The sequence below is a fragment of the Tachypleus tridentatus genome, chromosome 4 (assembly GCF_004210375.1).
Source record: "Tachypleus tridentatus isolate NWPU-2018 chromosome 4, ASM421037v1, whole genome shotgun sequence".
In the NCBI taxonomy this organism is placed as follows: Eukaryota; Metazoa; Arthropoda; class Merostomata; order Xiphosura; family Limulidae; genus Tachypleus; species Tachypleus tridentatus.
The window spans coordinates 62,246,562-62,262,329 of record NC_134828.1 but is presented as its reverse complement, the minus strand read 5'-3'; the positions used below and the strand labels follow the sequence as shown (position 1 = coordinate 62,262,329).

Genomic DNA, 15,768 nt, shown 5'->3' with positions numbered 1-15,768 from the left:
CGACTTCATATACACCAGTGAAAAACGAATGCTTTCTTCTATTCGTTAGAGCTTTTATTCTTTTCTAAAACTTCATTTCAAATATTTCAGGCCCTTGCAATTAATGATGGAAAAGAGAAAGTTGTGCATAATTTTTTGTATTAATACAAACTTGGTCGTAACGCATAGCAAACAGCTTACAATATCAACCAAGCATGGGGCGAAGGAGCCACCTCCAAAAGTACAATACAGCGTTGGTTCCAAAAGTTTCGTAATAAAGATGCGAATCTTGAAAATTAGGAGGGCATAAACGTCCTTCGATTGTCGAAACAACCAACTGACAGCATTACTGGAAAGAAACCCATGCCAAACTGTTCGAGAAATGGCACAAGAATTGGTTGTAGGCATTTTCACAATTTCGAATCCCCTTGAGCAAATTAAAAAATGAGAAAGTTCTACAAGTGGGTTTCACACTAACTCAGTGAGAATCAGAACAATCATCATTTTGTATTTTGAAAATTATGCTGATTTTGTGCAGCAGAAATGACCCATTTCTTGATCGAATTGTGACATGCGACAAAAAGTGAATCCTTTACGACAATAGGAAGCGATCTGTGCAATAGCTCAAACGTAAGGAGACTCCAAAACACTCCCCAAAGCCAAAGTTACACCAACCGAAGATTACAGTCACTGTATAATGGTCTGCAGCCGGTATTATCAATTACAGCTTGCTCAACCAATTCCAAAATATCACTGCAGAGGTTTACTGTCAAGCATTGCAAGTAATGCATAGAAAGTTAAGTAAAAAATGCCAGTATTAGTCAATCGAAAAAAGACAGATCTTGCTTTATGATAATGCTCGGCCACACGTTGCTCAAATGACGCTCCAAAAGTGCAACAAATAGGACTACAAAACATTGCCTCATTTTCCTTACTCCCCAGGTCTGTCGCTCATCGACTATCACTTTTCAAGCACTTGGACAACTTTTTACAGGATGAAATATTCAACAAAAGAACAGTTGCAGAGAATGGTGTAAAATATTTTTTTTTAATTCTAGGACTTCAGATTTTTATCGTCATGACATAAATAATCTTGTTTCTCGTTGGCAAAAGTGTGTAGATTTACAAGGTTCCTATACTGATTAATAAAGTTGCTTTGGAATTGTTTATTTCTTATTAAAGTTAAAATTTAAAATCCGCCATTATTATTTCGAACAACTTAATAAGACATTTTTTCACATGTACCCGCGTTCTTCTCACGTATTGAGTTTAAAGTGCAAATTTTGAGTCATTTTTCGTGCAAATATACACATCGGGTTATATGCTCTATCCACCTCTAGAATTAAATCCGTAAATTCTCTTCTGACCCACCTGAAGACAAGAGCGACCTTAGTATAAGGACAAGTATGACTTGTATTTTAACTAATGGCATACTATCAAGGCTCACTCCGTACTGCTGTAGCTAAGACTTCTTTAAAGTAAACTTTCACTTGTATTTCTCAAGTGACATTAAATGTGCTGGAATATTTTTGCTTATGGGACAACCAAGTGACATGGGTGAAAAATATATACTGAAATAATTGACCACATTCACTCTTATACATAGTGTTTAAATCTTCCAATATTGTTTAGATTGTGATAAATTTTCATCCTAAACTTATTTGAGCAGGTTTTTCAGTAGTCAAAAAAAGAAGTGCTATCTTTCGTCCAATCTACGCGCACGTGCTGAGTTGTATTTGTTACTCGGAAGCTTGAAAGAGTACGTTTCGGTTTGTTTTGAATTTTGCGCATAGCTACACGATGACCATCTGCGTTAGCCGTCCTAATTTAGCAGTGTAAAACTAAAGGGAAGGCAGCTAGTCATCACCACCCACAGCCAACTCTTACCAACGAATAGTGTGATTGACTGTAACATTATAGCGCTCCCACGGCTGAAAGGGTGAGCATGTTTGGTGTGATAATGATTCGAGCCTTCGACTCTCTGATTACAAGTCCAGTGCCTTAACCACCTGGCCATGGAAATAGTACGACTGTGGTAACGACGTTTGCTTTACCAATCGGGATTGTAATGACTAATTCACAAACAATTATTGGCAGGACACTTTTAACTGTTCAAACCACTACACTACTCTTACCTGGAAATTATAAATTCGCCTTAGAATAACGCATGTACAAACCACAACAACAAATATTGTGTCTGTATATATATATATGTATATATGAAATTTCTAGAAACTTGAAAATAACAAATACTTCTATTATAAGCATTATTACTCAGTGTGTCTTGATTTATTAACACCTCAACATTTAGCATATTAACCATGGGTGTTTTGTACCTCATGAATTGTTTTCCTTGGAAAACAAAGTCTTTGGTGTTTTGCATTGAAAAATGTTCAATGAGATTGTTTAATGTTGCTTACTTCACTCTTCACCAATTTAGATGTTACCAATGTACATATTTAACTCGCTTTCTTGAGTGATTTGATAATTCAATATATTACTGAAGGTTTTATATTTCATTTACTCGTATGAAAAGAAATAGTTATGGCAAAAAGATATGACACTGTATTAAACTTCTACGATGCTCAGTTAAAAAAAGTATTCAATAAACAACAAATGTAGCGTTTTTTACGATATTTATATATAAAAAACATACATAAAAACAACCTTTCAGTTTATTTCATAATGTCTACCCAACATGAAAAAAAAAAACATGTCAATATATAGGCTTTAAAATCATACTTAGCTATGCCATGCGAGTACACTACTTTGATTTTAGGCCGATAAGTTGGTCATGGCAGAAAACTAAAGTGATAGAATTATGACAGAGTTCAACGATTATTTTTGCAAACACTCTTGTTGAAACTTCATATACAACTATGAATACTGGTAATATTAAAATTCGGTATTTGTTTAAATTTCATTTGTAACATTTACTTTAAAAAATCGAGTGCATTGTAGACGATCAAACATTGAAATAACCTCATGTAAACAATATTCTTATAAAAAAAAACTACCTTTTTATCTTTGCTGTAACTACTTTGATATTTTTCAATCCCAACCATTAGATTATCACAGCAAGAAAAGGCGCTTTAGATACAATTGAGCTCTAGCGGTTGGTGTAAAGTATTTTCTGTAACCAACAATAGTAATTCATTGTACAAAGATGATAAAGTAAGAAGTATATATGAATACTGGAAATACACACGTACAGTCGTTTTGTTGTAAATTGACATTCAGACAAGTACCTCAGCGAAGATAAAAAAAAAAAAAAGATGCATGATACATACAAAACCGCACAAAGATGTAATATGCTGACTTGTTCATAAATGCTTGGAATTCGAAAAGGTTTGGTTAGTAACATTTCACGTTTCACTTCAAAACATTCACTATATAAAAAGGTTTTATTCATCTGTTTCAATATAAAACAAAACTATAATAGATACTTTAAGTCTTTGTGGAAATTTCAAAGGGACCAGTTGTACAAAACTGCATAGCAGCATATGTGAAGTTGGGGAAAATGGAATTAGGGCATAGGGCCCGTGTGCCAGTGCCTAGCGACCCATCTAGCATTGATTAAGCTAAGTATAAAGTGTAAGTATTGCACATCATATACTTTTCTCTTAGGACAGTTTCATTTAACTCATTTTACAAGCAGAATTGTTTATAATTTACAATCACAATGATATCATATTTCCATTGTCAAGCTTATCCTCAAACAATCAGGAATAATAATACAGAACAAAAAAAATAGTATATTGTAGTGTAAGAAGAAGAAATATAACAATAACGTGATAATTATTACAAGTCTCTGAGAATAAGATTTGATTTTTCTGTTTACGTAACTTTGATTTAACAAAACAAGCGTGCAGCTAAAGTAATGGTACCTTTAACATTTCCTTTTTTTTTTTTTTCATTTACCAGCCTTATAGAATTATCTAAGGCATCTTATGAACATTTTGTTCTCGCTATACAAATGTACATACAATTAAAAAACGTACACAATTTGCTACATTGTTGTTAATATGAAAATTGACTTATCTTTAAACAAAAACTTTTGTATACAGTAATAAAACCCCTAACAAAAAGATTAGAAAATACAATAAGAATAAGACTCAGGAGCACAAACAGATTAAGGGAAGCAAAATTTGGGTTGAAATAAGGCATGAAGATTGTATACTTGTCTTCTTTAACAAATAACATAATTTAACTAAAAATATTTTAAAATACATTTTCAAATTTCATAGAAACTCTTTTAAAAATCATTTTTATCAACTGGAAAATTGTAATAGGAATATGGCACAGTGGCAGCATATAGTACCCTGAAAAAAAATTACAATGAGCAGGGAATTATACAGAAGCAATAAAATGCTACTAATATGTTACAAAGCACCAAACAAACTTAAATCTTGTACAGATATTATTAATTTAAGGAACAGCTTGTCTTGGTCTTTGTTTATAATGTGTTACCCTCCCAGGAGAGGGGAGTGAGTCCATACAATAATCTGGACAACAAAACATCACAAAAATATGAAATAATTTTGTGAATGGTCTAGAAGTAGACCCCATAACAATCTCAAATATTCTTATCCACCACAACCTCAATATACAAAACTATGTACATAAATGTACTATATTATATACACTTCTGGGCAAGAAACAAATGTTGGTAAGCTTTCCAACAATTAGGTTAGATGGGATGGTTAAACTCAAATACTTCCCAATATTTTAACAGAATCAAAAAGCCAGAACTAGCTGGTTATACATCAGTTGGCTTTTGCTTCGTTTCTACAAAGGAATATCAAATATCATAAAGTGGCACAAATTAAATTACTGCATCAACCGTAAATAACAAGTTTCTTCCATCAGTGATGTCAAAGATGAGCTCATATCATTAATCACCATATTAGTAGTAGTAAATAAAGGGGTATGGGTTTTACTATTTAGACAACTAGGAGTTTGTGAACATTGGCTAACTTCTGATGCTTGGCTAGTGGTGCAAGATGAATAGTCTGCTTTTTTATTTAAACTTTCCATTTGTATCAACTGGCTATCATGGTGATCTGTTGTACTACTGACTCTTGGGGAGAGCTCTATCTTTTGACAGGAGCTTTCACTAACAGATTGTACAACAGGAATGAGGTAGCTTATGTAATCTGCACACTGATTATTACTCGATGTCATCTGTTGACATTGCTGAACATACTCCAAAGTTCTCTGATAAGCATCAGAATGCATGGATGACCGAGATGATTGAGTGACATTTCTACACTGAATCTCAGACTGGGAGCTGCAGCAAGATTTGCAAGCTTGTGCCAGGTGAGAATAAGAATGCTGGTTGGGTGTATGACTAGGAAGCATCATACCAAATGAACAACCTTTGTCTTTGGGGAACTGACATAAAACATTTTGGCAATTATTTTGTGGACCTATGGCAGAACAAGATTGTATAGGACATATTTGCTTGATTTCTTTTATGTGGGATTTGTTAGGTATCAGTGGGTGAATACAAGATTCATTTTCTACACCCTGCGAGTTATATGATTGACCACTATTATTAGGGTGGAGAGAATTATCTAGATGGCACAAATTACCTAATGAGTGGTCTTGTACAACATTTTTTGATGAAAACTGTTGATTAAATTGACCTTGAACACTGTTATTTGAAGGATATTGTTGACATAATTGATTTTCTACTGCACCATTTGAAGGATTTTGTTGAATGACTTGGCCCCTTTGGTTTTGTAAACCATTGTTTGGAGGACATTGAAGACTTATTTGGCTTTGAAAAATGTTATCTGAAATGCACTGTTGACCCGTACGAGGAACAAACTGGTTCAGAGAATTAGTGTTTGGTTGACATTGTTTACCCACCTGACCACAGAAAGAATTACTTGAAGAATGAAACTGACTCATATTACTATAATTCTGGTCCTTAAAGCTATTGTTAGAAGAACCGTATTGACTTAATGACCTGTTAGATTCCTGTACAGAGTTTTTATGTGTGTTCATTCCCAGAGACGTCTGTTGGCAAATCTGAGGAATGCAAGTAGTAAAAGGATTATTATGAGGCAAATAACTATTTGTCTGATTATGAGTATGCATTAATTGCTGTACATTTAATGGGCATTGCTTAGGTAAAGAATCTTTATATGGATTATTTTTTGTCGCTGTTTGGCATGAAAATCCAAGCTGACTATTGTTACCATTTAAAGAATAGCAGTCAGTTCTAGGGATCTGACCTTCAGAAAGGCAGGAGTGAATAGCATCATGGGTTGGTTCAGTTTCCCACTGCGATTGACAGAGTTTAATCTCATGACTACATGAATGATGACTTGAATATTGGGATTGTTGCTGATAGACCTGAGGAATACAAACATTTTGCTGACAAGTTTCCAGAGTTGACTGGTGAATGTGAGAACTCTTACAACAGGGTTGGGCAATTGGCTGTGGAACACAAGAACCTTTTTGTTGACTCTGTGGTATTTTTATCTGCTTGCTTGTTGAAGATGCAGCATCTTCACTGTTTGTAGGATTAGGGACAAAGTGTTGACCAGTAGTATTTGATGCTTTCACTGTCACCCACTCTGGGCTAACTCTATTATGGAATTTCTTGTTTTGTGAAGCCTGCTGAGAAAGATCATCATATTGACTGACACTGGACACAACTTGGCTCAGTTGTGAAGATGGACGGTCACCATCTCTTTGTGTTTGTTCAGCTGTCTCTTTAAGATAGTGCTCCATTTCATCAGGAATTACCAGATCCTGGTTTGCTTCAATGGGCTTATCTTCAGCCCAGTCCTCCAGAACAACATTATGGTTGGGATGAAATTGCTTTACTCGTCCCACTGACAGTTCCTCACCTTTATTGCATTTTGTTTGACCAATAGGTGGTAATGGTTGAAGTTTACTGATGTTGCAGGCATGAGATGGAGTACTTCTGTTTTGAGCAATAGGCTGGAGTGGTTCATTGGCTTGGCAATTTGGATGTGTTAGTACTTCTGCAGGAAACGAGTTTCTGGTTGAGATGTTGACATGAGATCCTCTCATAGATCTCCTATCACTAGAATTACTCTGTCTCTGTACAACCAGGTTGTTTGTATTTATCAGGTGTTGGGATACTAAAGCACGAGAGTGAAGATTCTGTAAGTGCACTGTCATACCTGCTGTCACACCATCAACTTCACTTGAATGACATGAACTGCCAAGAGAGATAGGATCATAAGAACTGAGACTAACAACACTATGAGAGGTACAAGATTCTTGGCTTTCATGCCTGCCAGAGATGTCACTGCTGACTGGCTGAGAACTGTTATCAGAGCCCATACTGCCATAGAAAGAACTCAGTGTGCTGCTACTGTCTCTCCTACTGTTTAAGATAGTCTGCTGAGATGGACAACCTGAAGAGAAAAAAAATAAATAAAAAGGTGAATTCATAAGTTTTGCCAATGCTTATTTGTAGTTGTAAATTCAATTCCAGATTTCATCTATTCATTGTATTATGTTTTCTTTCATTATACTGCATGAATTTTGAATTACTGCATATTTATCTTTCTTAACTATATTAATTAGTGAACCCATTGTCACATGACATATGTCGTAACCATTTGTACTAGTTACAGGTTACATATTACTAATTTCTAATATATTAAGTGAAAATCACAAAATTTGGTAGACTTCAGTAAACATTACAAGGCTTTTGCTGACAAAAACCAGATCTTATGATGGGATATATTTAATACTTTAACCAGCAGGTATATGTATATATTTAAACATATGATTAAGGAAGAACTCACCTCATGGGTGTGCTTGAACAACTGACTAAAGTAAACAACCAATTTGTTTAAAAGGTAGCTCAACTTTATTATCTTATGTCAACTTGAGAAACCTCTCTCTTTTTCACAAAGCCACAAGACAGTAAATTTATTTTATAATTTGATGATTTTTGGCTAATTGCTTGTTATACAAATTAAATGTGCACATTTTTGTGAAGAAATCATTGATAACCAACTTCTCCTAGCCTAACTGGAGAACAAATAATTATTATGTTATTTAGGAATACATGATTAGAAATCTGATTACAGAATTGACTTACCTTGTTTCTGAGAGTAGGACAAGTCTATCATACTCTTACTGCCAGTTTTATTACTATCACTGCAAATACTGGGAAGTTTCATATTCCCAGATGTTACTCGAAAACCCATGACACTTCTTCCTTTGGGCAAACCTAGGATGACAAACATTATCACTGTAATGATCTTACTACAACTTTTTTTTTAAATCACTTAACATGCATATTTGGGTTACAAAGGTATTTCTACAAAACATACGTGTATATTACTTTTGAAAATAAAGTATTTGAGAAGTTACTTTTTCTTGGAATGATTTATAAATATATATAAAACTCCTAAATAAAACAGTTGAACAGTAATTAAATGCATTAATAGCTTATAATGGTTATCTTCTTTTTTTAACTAGTTTAATTGAGAATAACTTATGAGTTAAACTTATCAAAATTAATGCTGTTTAATTAGAAAACATCAACCATGGTTGTAGAACTTAAAGGTCTTAAAAAAAAAAAAGGAGTAATATATTATAATATATTAATATAATAATATATTTCATTTTATCTCCAACTTTAAACTTAAATCTTCAGTTACCTGTTCTTGATGGTAAGATGTTGGGTAGCCAGGAGACTCCTGACCTAAACGTTGATAGAAACCTGCTTTTTAACCTGTTATGTACATTCCTTTCAGCTTCTCCATTCTGTCCACTTGAAGTAACACAAGCAACACCAGGAGAGTGATCTCTTAACTGATCAGATAACAAAAACAATACAATTGCTACATTAAAGCCTTCTTCAAGCTTATAAAAAGCATACTTTTATTGATAACAATGTGTTATCAATGCTTCTTATGTTAAAATATAATGTTGTGTTTTATGTACGTTAAAACCAAAAAGTAGAAGTAGTTGAGTATATGTGTATGTTACATTATTTATTAATACAATGTTAGTGAACACAATTTCACAATAACAGAATGCTGTGAAACAATAAAATTCAACAGTAAAAAACAGTTATGATGTAAAAAGAATCTTAAAATAATTCACCTTAGACAAAAAAATTGAGGTTGAATAATCCAGGCAATTAGTCTAAAACTAGTCAGTTACTGAGCTCCCTACTATAATGAGAAAAAAAATGTGATATCTTCCACACATGAGCTGTCTCAAACTATTCCAATTTTGAAATGACTTAAAGTCAGTTCATTATCACTTGAAAAATACCTTCCATTCTGATCATTCAGTCTGAACAGAATGCATATTACCTCTACAGGTTGATTGTTCACAACGTCCCAAGCACTTTCCATCTCTAATCCCTCCAAAGGACCACTAGTGGTAGAAACACTGTTATCACTGATTGGGCCATTATACAGTGCTTGGTCTACTGCACCTGGCACATCTGAAGTCCCTTCACTTGTAGGGCTTCCATCATGATGTGGAGAACCCTGGCTCTGGAAAGTTTAAGATTACTATTAAGATCCTATTATTGAATGTGCTCAGTGAAACAGGAAAACTAGATATTTAAACTTGCAGCTGAAAACAAAATGCAGTTTTTGCTTTAAAAATTTGCTATTACAGGCTAGCTAACACATCAGTCACTAAATATAAAACTTGAGTTATATTTAAAACTTTCACTCATGCAATTGTGAGCATTGTGTTCAAATAGATTGCTTTTACTAAAAAAACTAATAAAAATACCTCAGATTTAACACTTGGGCTTGACAAAACTGTGCCTTTACTGCCAGAACCATCATCAGAATGTGGACTACTTTCACCTTGGTCTGATGGTTTATCATCTTTTCCCATGATCCCCCAGATTCATTACCTTTGTGCTTCTTGTTAGCATAAAACTCTGGACCGTGCACTGTTTTAACATGTTTCCTTAGTGAGCTTGGATCTGTATAACGTTTTGTACAACCAGGAGCCTTACACACATATGGTTTCTAAAAAGGGAGCAATCAGTTTTTATCTTCATTAACAAATTCAATCAGTGGTTCAAAACGTGTCAGTAAGGTTGTGGGAACCAAATATTTTAATTTTGTTATTAAAGTTTAATGTTCAGAGTTACCTATGTGTATGTAAATTAAACATTAATTAACCTATTTCTGAAAAAGTTCAATTTCTAGGATAAATGTGTACTTTTCAGTGAGTGAATCTTCCTTTTTTCACCTAGTTAATTTCAATTCCTTGGATTTAAATTAATATGCAAATAATCTTATTTTAAAAAAGTAAGCCTAGCATGACTTTGTGGTTAAGTCACTCAACTCTGAGGGTCACAGGTTCAAATCCCATCACCAAACATACTTGCCCTTTCAGCTGTGGTGACACTATAGCATAACGGTCAATCTAACCATTCATTGGTAAAGAGTTGGCAATGGATGGTGTTGATTAGCTGCCTTCCATCTAGTCTGTTATTTCATAGTTAAGGACAGTTAGTTCATGCAACCATCAAATAGCTTTATACAAAATTCAAACAGACAAATCTTAAAATATCTTTCATTCTTCAGAAGTTGTAACCTAAGCATAGCAGAAACATATCACAGTATAATCTTTAATGTACATCCAAATATAATTTGCTTTCATATAATTTTCAAAAAAAAAAATTAATTGTGCTGCAGTTACAACACAGTTTAATCAAATATTTAGTACAGTATAACTTATTGCTTTTTTAAAACAAACATTTAATAAATTACATATTCAGTGTTTCCATCATATGTGAATTAAGCTTCCAAAATATTTTCTGTCTGAGAAACAAAGTTTCTTTAAATTATTAATTTTATAGTTGAGTTACTAAGCTCTCTTCATTCAAGTCAATCTTTACACACTATTGTACACATGCACAGTGTGAAACCTAAATTTTTAAATAAAACAAAATTTTAAGTGTTCAAACATTATGGTCTTACTTCATTTGAATGAGTTCTGTTCTGATGTTTGGCTCGATCAGAAGCATTACTGAATGCCTTGGTACAACCTGGGAATTCACACACATAAGGTTTTTCTCCTGTATGAGACCTAAGATGAGTCTTCAAGTTCTCCAGTCTAGAGTAGGCTTTGCTACAGCCTTCAAACTAAACATAAACAAATCACATTAAGAGTTTCAGAGAAATTCACTTATACTTTTATTTTTTATTTTGCAAATATTATTTCATGGTTATTTAAATAAAAATACATCAAAATTTTATTCATGAGATTTTACTCTTAAATTTAAATTATATGTATACTAGGATCTTCAGTAATATATTTTTTATTCTAAATAGATATTGTAAAGTCCTAGAACTAAAAAACCCAATGTTTATATTACCAACTTCTATGTCATTCATCTTCACAAAAATTTAAGTTGAAAATAGCAATTTAAAATACTAGACTAAAATTAAAATGAAAGAATGCTAAATTTTGAAAGTGTTTATTTTATGGAAACATTCAGATATTTCAGTGATGATTTACCTGACTTACTTTTACAATATCAATTTTAAATTGTATATCAAATAACAAGTACATTGTTAAAGTTTTCTTAACTTTCAAGTTTTTTTCTGTTGTTTTTATTAAGTCACATTAAACCTTTTTCTTAACCTCATAACATCTCTTACTAACACTTCCTGTACTGATATTTTATTCCAATTAATTTCATTATTTTTTTTTACTAATAACACTGTACAACAGTTGTTGCTGTTTTTTTTTTTTTTTTAAGAGTTTTGCTTCCTGAAAAGTTTTTGCTGATTGTGACAGGTACCTGGTGGATATGCACAAATATAGTTTTGGTTTTGCTTCATCATGTAGGAACTCTAAGAAACAGACAGTTAACTGTTTACCGGCAGTAACGTATTTAATTGCATTTATGTTTCTAACACACTATTAAGTTCAACATAATTAAAAGTGTTTTGCTCCTGATTTTTGTTTCTATTCATTGTCTGGTGCATCACATTGCAGTGTCCAACAGTAGTCAGCAAGCATTGACAGATTCCAGTTGCCCTGATATCGTTTTTCCATTGTAGCAATGTCCTGATGAAACTGAAGATTTCAATGAAACAGTACATGGTGGGCAAATTCTATAAGGAACACCCAACACTGTTCAAGAAGCAAAAACTTTGTTGTGCAGTGTAATATTATGCTAATAAACTGATCTTCTTGTGAATTTTCATAGCTTTCTTTAAAAAAATCTGATTCTGCCAAACTTACTGTGCATTTATGTGGTTTTTCCCCAGTGTGCCGTCTCATGTGAACAACCAGCATATATTGAGCTTTGAAAGGCTTTTCTTCTCGGGAACAATCTTCCCATTTGCACACAAAAGATTTCTTGTTCCCATGGATATGATCATTATTTATATGCTGAAAAATTCCAAGTTTTGCCAAAAGCATTTTGCTTTTCAATAAAGTATATTTGCTTTATAATGATCATGTATGTTTGAAATTTTTCAAAATTAAGTTTTATTTTAAAAAAACATCAATGTGGTGAAACATACTTTGCATACAAGTTTTTTAAATAAATTTTAATCATATTATGGCTTTAGAATTTGAAGTTAAAAAAAACAGAGCAATATATTTCTCTCATCTTATGTATTACTTTGTTAATTTTATAAGTTAGATAAAGTTTAAAAATTTGCTGCATATTTCATCTTTTTCATTTGCCTACACCTCACTGAATCATTCACATTTACCAACCACTTCAATAATAGTAAGTTACACTTAGAAACATTGGAATAACATGCCATTTTTGTAAAGCAACTTACAGCCGAAATTTGATTTACATTACAGAACAGACTAAGATTATATTTTTATTTTAACATCCTCATTAGTGATTACTCAAATGTATTTTTATGCAATAAAAATGACTTAACTAGTAGCTCAATAACAATTATAATGCTTTGCTGTACTTTTACTAGACTCATGCAGTTTAAAAACAGGCTAGTTGTTACTTTATTAAGTAGTTTTAATTATCAAATTAAGTGCTAAGCATTTGGAAGTATGAATGGAAGTTCAAAAATTATAGTAAGTTCACATTTAAATACACCTTTGACTAATCACGTTTCCTAATTGAATATAATTTTCATTGTTATAAGCTAGTGTAACAACTTCAAATTTAACAATACAAACTTCCAAGAAATACCTTGACAAGATCATCCTGAGTACTAAACTCCTTTTCACAGTCTTTCCAATGACAGTTTGTTTCCACAAAATCCCCAGGTTCATCTCTGAGGTCGACTCCTGCATCTTTGTCATCATCTACTCTACATGCCTCACCAGTTAAACTTGTTGCTTCTTTCTTTATACTGTTTTTTCTACTTCCTTCTGGATCAACTGTGCTGCTTACAGTGTTGCTAGCCATTTCTCGAGTACCAACAACATTGATCTGGTGTAAACAGAAACAATTGTCCATTACTGCATTATTTTTATTAAAAAACTGAAGAAAAAGTTATAGCTGATTCAACATGATGCAAAAGTGAAAAAGTCAGCAACTTAAGAGTTTAATAACCAAAATTATCTATTAATTATAAAAGAAAGATATCTTTAAGAATCATTTATGTGTTCAAAATGATACTTCAGTAAAACATGATTATTTAAGTAAAGCAAATAGTTATTCAGCTAAATTGGTAACTGAGATATTCAGGTAATGAAGTGAATAACAATAAATACACTGGGAAGAAACATCCGGTTTCTATTACTCATAGAAATGCTACTCACACCAGAATCAAATTTCATGCTTCCAACAGAGCTACCTGGAACTCCAAACCCATGGTCAGTTAGTAGTGATTGCTGTGGAAGGCTAGTGTTAGGTGGAAAAACAATAGAAGATCCAAGACCTCCCTGGCACATCAGCTGATGGAGCTGTTGAAGATGTGGAGGAACAGTGGGTGGTGAGATGCCCATTGCTGGACTCAGGGTTCCTGGTCAAATTATCAAACTCATTTCAGTACAATTTAGCCTTTAGTTTTGAACAAAATTGTATGCTATGTTATTGTTTCACAGAAACAAATGCCATATATAAAATAAATTGCCTGGAAAGAAAAAAATCAATCAAAACAATTATCTTCGCAGTATCTACTATGTGTCGCCCTCCCAGCCGTGGGGGCGTTATAATGTGACGGTCAATCCCACTATTCGTTGGTAAAAGAGTAGCCCAAGAGTTGGCGGTGGGTGGTGATGACTAGCTGCCTTCCCTCTAGTCTTACACTGCTAAATTAGGGACGGCTAGCACAGATAGCCCTCGAGTAGCTTTGTGCGAAATTCCAAAAAAACAAACAAACAAACAATCTACTATGTGTTTCATTCACAATAAATTATTAAATTCGACCACCGTTACACCTGAGCCTGAAACTCGGCTTTCAATTATAAGTTTTATATTTACAACTAATTCAAAAATATCCATCCTACAAAAGTCTTAAGACGAAAAGAAGATGCTTTATAACAAATTAAGGTGTCCATCTGAGAAATAACTATGCATACTACTATTACCAGCAGCCTCCATTTTTATCACACACGCACACTAAATTGAAATAAATAATTAAATGTTTATTTGTTGTAGAATATAAAGCTACACAATGGAATATTTATGCTATGCTCACCACATGTATCAATAAATAGTTACCGTCCCTCTCCCCCTGTATGACGTTCCTAAAATCCGTAAAAAAAAAAAAAAAAAAAACATACCCATTACGACCGATCACCAGTTGCATCAATTCATCTACGTATAGCCTCTTTGAACACCTTGTAGGTTTATAACACTCTTTGGTTGGCAATAGTCCGTAACAAATTAAAAATAGTTTTTAATCTACAAATTATCTTCAAACATTATCATTAATGAAAGCGAAGAAATTATATTGTTTAATGTTGTAAACATACATACCCACCAAACTGGCCTGAGAGTTGCGAAATCAGACTGGACGAAAACGAATACCTAACTGAACATACTTTTCTATCACAAGATGACATTTGTAAACTGTTAAAAACTCTCGTTTGATGTCCACATTTAGGTCCAATATAATAAGCAGTATTACCAACAAATCCATGGTACACCTATGGACTTTCTAAATTCAACTATTGTAGCAAATTTGCGGGAAGAAGAATAGTGTATATTAACATGATAACCAATACAGAGCTCAGCAGGGCAAGTGGGATTGAATAAATAATACATTGTTAAGATATATAATATTTTTAATGTTAATATCTCATTAGAAAAGGCGCTCACACCATAGTATATTTTCAACTGTTTAGAGATATTAGTTTTTACTTTTGACTACAAGAACAGTTGCAAGTCGTTACGTATTTAAAATATTACATACCAGCAGAAAGATGACCATATGATCCACTGGCACTAGAACTTCGAGATCCATTCATGAAAGACATCAAGGAATTCGGAGAAAATCTGATCATGGAATTGATATCAAAAACATCTGAATACGCTGAACTGGATAGAGCACGTTTCCTTCCATGTCGAAACCCTGGTCTAGGACTAGTCAGACTAGAGCCTAGAATATGTCAAGAGGTAAGAAAATATTTTCTCTAAATCCTTATTCAGGAATCTTACAGAAACGAATAATTTTTTTCTGGTACTAGCTTATGACAAGTGGTACTTCTTTATCATTCTGTGTAAATATCGGACTGTAACTGCAATGATTTTATTCTCAGTCTACAAACTGAAAACAAATCTAAGTGTTACAAGTATACGATTTATATTAGCAACTAATAATAATATAAACGTACAGAAAAATTAATACAGTTTCAACATTGTACAAC

At 33.0% G+C, this 15,768-nt stretch overlaps 1 pseudogene across 1 annotated transcript in view; it reads right to left on the bottom strand.

The window, feature by feature from the left end:
• Window positions 1-2,627: 2,627 nt before the first annotated feature.
• LOC143249262 (uncharacterized) overlaps window positions 2,628-15,768 on the bottom strand; it is a 62,913-nt pseudogene continuing 49,772 nt past the window's right edge. The window contains exons 7-16 of the transcript XR_013027699.1: window positions 15,315-15,500; window positions 13,717-13,919; window positions 13,142-13,384; window positions 12,214-12,363; window positions 10,941-11,105; window positions 9,736-9,980; window positions 9,303-9,488; window positions 8,640-8,793; window positions 8,075-8,206; window positions 2,628-7,379 (exon numbers count right to left, since the gene is read on the bottom strand). The product of XR_013027699.1 is annotated as an uncharacterized LOC143249262 (transcript). The remainder of the gene's footprint in view (window positions 7,380-8,074; window positions 8,207-8,639; window positions 8,794-9,302; window positions 9,489-9,735; window positions 9,981-10,940; window positions 11,106-12,213; window positions 12,364-13,141; window positions 13,385-13,716; window positions 13,920-15,314; window positions 15,501-15,768) is intronic.